Source organism: Tamandua tetradactyla, chromosome 26 (genome assembly GCF_023851605.1).
Source record: "Tamandua tetradactyla isolate mTamTet1 chromosome 26, mTamTet1.pri, whole genome shotgun sequence".
Lineage (NCBI taxonomy): Eukaryota > Metazoa > Chordata > Mammalia > Pilosa > Myrmecophagidae > Tamandua > Tamandua tetradactyla.
In genome coordinates this window covers 37122775-37130644 of record NC_135352.1, presented here as the reverse complement: position 1 = coordinate 37130644, position 7870 = coordinate 37122775, and the positions used below count along the sequence as shown (strand labels likewise).

Here is a 7870-nt window from a genome sequence, read left to right as displayed (position 1 = left end):
CTGACAATTTTTTTCATAATAAAAATTTACATTTGTGGTTCAGTGGTAGAATACGCATCTTCCATGCGGGAGACCCAGTTTTGACTCCCAGACCATGCACCGAAAATAAATAAATAAATAAATAAATAAATAAATAAATAAATAAATAAATAAATAAATCCATCTATAGTGATAATAGAAATGTTAACTTTCAATACACTTAATATATATGTCTTAATAAACAGTATTGAATTTTAAGCCATTTTGATTAAAAGCTTTTACATATAGTTAAGTTTTAAGTATTTAGTTTTCTGTACATCTAGTGCACATCAGTTTGACCAGTTTATTATTTAGCACTTTGTTTCATTTTCTTAATATTCTTACATTTAACAAGAATAAGAGAGCTTTTCAGGTACATGAATTGAATTTTAAGAAGTTCTTACCTGTTGATTTTCTGTTTAAAATACCCATTCACGGGTGCAGGGGTAGTTTGGTGGTTAGAATGCTTGCCTTTCATGGGGGAGACCCACGTTCGATTCTGGGACCATGCAACCAAAAAAAAAACAAAAGAAAAGAAAAAAAAATTATCCACTAACAAGGCAAATTGCCACATTAAATTGCATTGAACACATTTTCAAAGCCATTACTCTTGCAGAACATACCGAGTCTTGAAGATGTCATTTGGTTCACCTAATTACCCTGCTTTTAAACTTAGTCATGAAAAACCCCACGTACTCTAAGTGTTAAGAACTAACAATTGCCCTGAAACTCAGTCTGAGTGGTTGACAATTTTCTTCGTTGTAAGATAAGAGCATCACATTAAATATTTGTTCAATAAAAGAATGGAAAGCAGCATAAAGAGATCTTTCCCTTAGAAATTCGGTTGCATTTTTTCCTCTGGGTTTTAGATCCAGCAGTAGCCATGACTATTTAAATCTCCTCTTCAAAAATAATCAACCAAATCATGGAAAAGGGAGAAGAGTCCTGAACTGGTAGTCTGGATTGTGATCTCTGTTCTGCTATATATACAACTGTATACATTTGGAAAAAACTCTATAAATTTTCAGGCCTCAAAACCTTCATCTTTAAATTGTGAGTGCATAACTAGATAATTTCTAATGCCTCAGACAGTTTTATTATTTTAACTGGGGAGTTAGAGCAATTCTGAGCAAACAAGACATAAAAAAATTTTTCTATCCAACCAATGGACAAAGCTAGAAATTGCCTTTGAAAACTTCACTTCATGTACACTGTCAATTATTTAGCAAAGGACCTAGCAAATATTAGTGATAAGTGAAAATTACAGTTTTCACAGAAATGCTTCTTGTTATCTTCTCTTTTCACAATTCTTTTCATTGTCCTAGTTCAGGCTGTTAACATTTCTTCCATGGCATCCTGTATTTTTTCCTCACTAATCATGCTATCATGTCTCCCCATCCTTATCTCCAACATTTCCAGAAGTGTTTTTTCTCAAGACAAAGCCCTGCTTTAAAAAATGTCAATGGCTTCCCTTGGCTTAGATGTTAAAGTCTTACTTAAATGTAGTTTTCAACATAGTTCTTAATCTGGTCTCTTCTAATGTTTCCAGTTTAATCTTTGGCCAAATTCTCTCTCTTCTCATAATCCTTAAATACCCACCCCACCTCCTCCAGAGGAGGCAAAAAAAAAGTGGGGGGGAAGGGGGATCAAAATTAGTTAAACTAATCATGCACTTTCCCCCACTTTATGCTTTTGGCCAGGCTGCTCCTCCTGCCTGGTGTCTCCTTTCCTCTTTTTCTGTGAGGTGAATTTTATTTATTAAGTCCTTGTTCAAATACCATCCTCACACTGAAGGATTCCGTGAATATTTTCCCTCATCTGTAAGCACCTCATGGCATTTTTATATAACCCCATTTTAGAACCCAACCGTTATGTTTAGCTGTTTTCCTCTGTGGTCTCTGGCAGATTATGTGCTAATTTCTTCATTTGTCCATCCATCAAGCACGCATTAGGTTTTTGTTTTTATTTATTTTTTTTAGAATGTAAGCAACAAAGTTTACGGAATTGCTTCTAGCTTTTAACAAGTTTATTATCTATGTGCAGAGCCAACTTAAAATTCGCAATCATCACGCTGCCTGCAGGGGCAGGGATAGTCTCTGCAGAGGGTACTTTGTGAAAAAAACACCTACGGAGGGATGCAGAGGAAGGGAGAAATTACGTCGGGACAGTTTTCCTGGCTGCTGTAGACCATTAATTTATTAATTATTCAGAGTCTGGTATACGAGTAAAGTTCATAAATGCTGTCGAATTCGCATTATTCAGTGTATAGGATGGTTTACTTTCTCCAGTGTGTTCGGGTAAGGGCCAAAAGTAGAAAACACATTTCATAGGAATAACACGTGAATAGGACCAAGTATTTCATTCAACCAAATTCCACAGGAAAGCGTCAGTTTTGCTCACTGCGAAGGCAGGGGTATTTATTAACAACCTACAACCCGACTAACGATCGCACGTCTAGCATCCCTCTGCAGAGCTCCTCTAATAATCAGCGAATGACGACGGGCAGGGGAGACTCAGCATCCTGCATCCGATTCCGGGCTGAGCCTCAGCCTCAGCGCAGCCACGGCTCCATCGCCCCCCGCACGCGCCCCGCCAGGTATTGCACACCTGACTCATTTCCGCACCAAGTGCAGACGCGGTATCTGGGCAACTACCCCGAGGCGCGAACCCCGGCGGTTCTCGGTGACACTCCCTCCTGCGCCCGGAGCCTCGCTGCAGCCCCGCCTCGGCGCCTCGGAACCACGCCGTCTGCGCAGACTCCCGGTTGCCGGGCAACCGCCTCTCAGGCCGCCGAGTCTCCAGGGCGTCGTCAGCCGTTTCCGCTCTCCAATCAGCGACCAGCGTGGCTGTCACGAGGCCCTCCGGGGCGTGGCGAGGAGCGCGAAGATCCCGGCCCCCTCCTCAGGGTCGCGCGCCTCCCCGCCCCTCGGAATCCCCCGCGCCGGCCCGCCTCCGGGAACGCGCGCGGGCGGGGCGGGGCGGGGCCCGGCTGGCGGTGCTCGCGCCGCTTCAGCACCTCGGGCTGTCCGCCGCCCGCCGCTGCCGCCGCCTCGGCCAGGTGAGGAGCAGGTGGGCCGCTGGGCGGGAGACCCGGGCGAGGACCGGCTTCCAGAGGGCTGCGGTGTCGGGGCGGGGTCGGACCGCCCCTGCGGCCGCGGACAAGCGTTTCGTGCTTCCTGCGGGGGGCTGCGCGCTCGGAGCCCGACGGGTTAATGCCCCGTTTCGAGTCCCACAGCGGATGATCCCAGGGCCGAGCGGGCAGCCCACGTTTATGGGCCGGGACGACTGCGGGAGGGTGGACGATGGCCATTGCGAGAGATGTGCGCTTGCTTTCTTTTTAAAGGTAAAGCAGGTGCCCTTCGGGGGTCCGGATTGCCCTTCTCGCCGTGCCCGCCAGGCGCTCCTGTAAAGTCTTCCCCTTTGAGCATGGTGTTGGTGCTCAGGGCGTATCAGAGAGCTTTGAGTAAAAAGGAGATGTTTTCGACAGATACAGTGGTTTGGGATGTAAGGGAGGCTTATCACGCGTTATGTAAATCATGAAAAACAATTTTCCCCCCACTTTAGACTTTTGGGCATGCGATTATTTAACAAAAAATTAACGTGAGCTTCTGTTACATTAATAAAAGGTAATTGGTTTGAAGTGAAATGTTCCCAAAACATTAATAAAAGGTAATTGGTTTGAAGTGAAATGTTCCCAAAGCTTTGATCATGTTCTTAAAATAATGCACATTTGTTTATTGTAATTTATCTTCCCTTAAAAGATATTAAAATCTTTAAAAAATTTCTAGGTAGAGATATCCCATTTTGAGTCCTTCATTGTCACAGTCATTCAGAAATATCCTTCAGCGAAAACTAACGACAATGCAAAGACACAAGTTCGTTTATAATCAAGATACAAAATAGAGTCGGCTTGGGTGCCATGTTTAGCGTTCTTGTAACATTTCTGGGTGCCAATAACCAGAAAATAAATGAACATTTTATTACGAGGATTTTCAAACTTGTGTCCAGCAACGTTCTAAGTGTTTGGAGATATATGAATTGTCTTGTCCCTTCCCTGCTAGAGGAGAGCTGATGCTGAACTTGTGATGCTTTCCTACATCCCCTACAGAAAAACGCCTCCTGGCATCCTTTTGAGATTCTGCCTGGCTGGCCTAAGTGTGCAAGAAAATGGGCATTATTATACCTTATCTGTTTGAGGGCAGAGGTTTGCAACAAGTGGTCCGACAACCTTTTCTACTCTGTGATCTAAAATTAAATATAGTAATTTAGTAATTATGGAAAGTTGTCAATATAACAAAATTTGGGGGAAACATGGTTAAGTGGCTTGTTTAGATTAATGTTATAAGCGGTAGTTTTAAGCCATTGCATTAAGAGCTCCTAAGAAGTGTTCTAAATTGGAATAAACCAATGGCCTGCTTTTTGTACATGGAGAGAAAAAGCCATGTATTTCTTGAATGAGCACCATGAACTTACACTGTATTAAAATGACTAGATAAGTTTTATCGTTTATACTGATAGTAATAGAAATACTTAAAGAACCTGACCCTCTCTGAAAAAAAATGTGAATTAATGTTGCTTGCCAGTTTTAAAGTTCTTTATTCTTTTTTTTATTTTTAACAATTAAAGTATTGTTATGCTAAAAATATTTGTTACCCATTAGTCGTAATAATAATGCCATATATATTTAAAGCCACAAATTAATTCAATTTTGAAAAAAATAGTTTTGAATTACTCTGCTCCCTGGAGGGGGCTACTAGTGTAATAGTGTTGTTTTCTATATACTGTCCTCTGGCTCTTAGCCTGACAGAGAAGGGCCAGTGGCTGTTTTTAAATTACTCAAAGGAGAGTAGCAACAGCTTTATTTTTGTGTGTTTGTGTTGCCCTGATAGATGCTAGTAGCCCAACATGAGTGGTTAGGTTGTCACTACCAATAAAATATGTGCAGATTCTTCAGACTACCTAATTTTATTTGCCTAAACACTGTAATAAAAATTAAAATAAAATTTAAACAATGTTGAAGAACCCACAATTCCAGATATATTCCAGAATTTATTTTGAAATATGTTATATGCAAGAAAAGGAACAATTTATCAGATTACCATCACTTTGCCCTACCACTCATGGTACTGCTTGGAATCGCTGAATTCTCGTTTTATATTTTGTGTATAGCAGATTGAAATATTAAGTGAAGTCAGTCATGTCATGTCCTATGTGTTTTCAGGAATAGAGGTTTCACTGAGAATTTTTAGTCCATAGAAATCTACGTATTAGGGAATTGGGAAAGAATTCTTTCTAACTCCGGCTCTTCTTTTATTTTGTATCAGAAGCATATATTAATCTAAGATTTGGTTGGCACTTTCCACCATCCAAGACCATGCTTTCTTCTGTGACAATCATGTAGAGATTTTTCTCTCACTGTGGATGAGAGTATTCCTTGAAGAGTTGTAAGTAATAAATTAGATAGGGATATCTACAGAGAATCTTAGAAATTCCCCAAAGAATCTTTCTGTAGAGAAATAACACCAAAGGGAAAACCTTTTTCTTATTTTGGGGTTATTTAAAATGTTTGAGAAGGATTACTGACTTAAATGGTAGGGAAATACTATAAAATGATCGTCTTGGACCTTGCCTTTCTATATAGAAAAAAAAGAAAAAAGAATCTCATCGTGATTAATTAGAAAGATTTTTAAAATTCACATGGTAAAACATTGTTGTAATACTGGAAAACAAGAAGCAGATTGTTCTGCCCAATTGTAACGACTAGAGAAATACAATTGAAGAGGAATTCACACATTTTAAATAGGCTAAACTGTGCAAAAAGGGCAACTTGAAATTGGAGCCACAGCTGGCACTTGTCATCCAGATGCCATATTATCAGCTACTTGAGTGACATAACTTTTTTTTTTTTACATAATTATAAAGGTCTTGTCATTAAATATGCACTTATAAGGTATGGTTTATTAGGTTCAATTATCTCTTAAAACGCCATAATTCTACATTCTAGTTTCAGAAATATAGTAGCATAGAACAATTATACTATGACAGTTACTTAATCCACAGTAAGCCAGACAAAGTATTGATATTATTTGCTGTTGTAGGGATAATTGCCACTCTTGTGTTCAGGAAATACTAGTAAAAGATAGAAGAAATTCCCATGCCCTGGTGAGGATCTGTAGCAGGTACCCCTTGGTTTACAGGTGTGAATGCTCAGATCATCTCACAATGGAGGGAAACAATTTACTTCATGCTTTGATTGATTTGTTTTTTTCTCTCCAGTTCTTGACAATTTAAGTTGAGAGCATACACTAGTACCCCAGGCAAGCCTATTTGCGGTAATATATAATAATTTTGATTTCATATCACAAACACAAAAAACTCACTTTCACATTGGAAAGTAGAAAATAATTCTCATTACAAAGAGCACTACAGGTTTGAGGTGCTATAGGAAAACCTTCGTTTTACAATGTCAGTAGTTCCACATTGAGTCTTGAAAATTGAACAGCTGGCTCATAAGAAATAGCTAATATTTAATTAAGTTTGGCTTCTTTAAGGTAAAGCATTGAGTGACTCTTAATGAGAAGAGTTATGCAACATTTTATTCCTAAAGTAAACACGGTTACAGGTTTGAAGGACTCATTTCAGAATTTAAGCAAGAAGGATCCCTAGAGACCAGTTACTTGATCATCATTATTTTGTAAATGAGCACACTGAACACGTAAGGGTAATGTTGCTCGAAATTATGCAGTAGGAAAGCTGTGCTCAAACCTCTGGCTTCTGACACTTAGCATACCACTGCCCTTCTAAAGAGGTCCAAAATATATCACCAAAGAATTTCTTCAAGTGACTAGTCAAAAGTTTGAGTGAAGAAGATTAGATCTCTTTGGTATTATTAAAATACTTATACGTAAAAAGCAATATTCACATACTTTCATTAGAAAGAAAGTTCACTTAAAATATTAGTTTCAAAATATTTTCTAAAATTCATACAATTTGTTGATTTCCTTAGAAAAACTATTTTTTTTTCTAAAAAGCTTTTTGTGCTTCAAGATACAGTTATTTTAGAAGCTCTTTAATCTTCTTGTACCACCGTCTCCCCTCCCCCATCCTGTTAAATAAGTGTTTACTGTCATTACACCTAGAATTGGATGTTAAGAATACAGGAAATAAGATGCTTTCAGAAGTTACTTCTGAAGCCTAGATTATGGTTACTCTCAGGTAAAATTGTGAAGTTGGATATGTATATTTTCTAGGCTTTCTCCTGTTTGGTACCAGATGCCATCCAGTGCGGTGCCATGCAAAGCTTATTTTAAACTAGCAGCATCAGTGTTGCCTGGATGCTGGTCGGACATGCAAATTCTCAGGCTCTGCCCCCACCAAATCAGAATCTCTGAGGAAGGGAACCAGGAGGCTGTGTTTTAAGAAGCCTCGCAGTGGCTCTTAGTCAAGGAAGAGCTGGAGAAGCCCTCATATTAAGTACATAGTGTCACTGGATCTGGTAATGTCCAAGAACAATTCCACTTTTGAAACTTTTCTTGGGAGTACCATGAACAGCTAAATAAATGAACTCATTCCTGAAAATGTGGTAGTAGATACATTTCATTAATAATTTTATTGAAATGGTAATAGCTTTTTGGGCATGTTGTTTCACCTCAATTTTTTTAATAAATTAGTTCATCTTTAGGAAACATTGTTGTTCGAATAACATGTTGACGAAGAACGTGATTTTTGACAGATGGTCTGTTAGGAAGATTTAGCCACTGATCTGATCTGTAGGTAGTTCCCACCTTAACTTATTTGCTCATTAATCTTTAGGACTAATTTCAGGCCTTCTGTTAATGCATTGGGTGAATAT

General features: G+C 39.3%; 1 protein-coding gene across 3 annotated transcripts in view; it reads left to right on the top strand.

The window, feature by feature from the left end:
* The first annotated feature begins 3002 nt into the window (after positions 1 to 3002).
* Positions 3003 to 7870, top strand: part of WDR17 (WD repeat domain 17) — a 116900-nt gene continuing 112032 nt past the window's right edge. For 2 of the 3 annotated variants that reach the window (XR_013169078.1, XM_077144407.1), the window contains exon 1: positions 3003 to 3076. The gene's annotated coding sequence lies outside the window, so the exon portion shown is untranslated. The remainder of the gene's footprint in view (positions 3077 to 7870) is intronic. The other variant, XM_077144409.1, reaches the window with a different exon arrangement.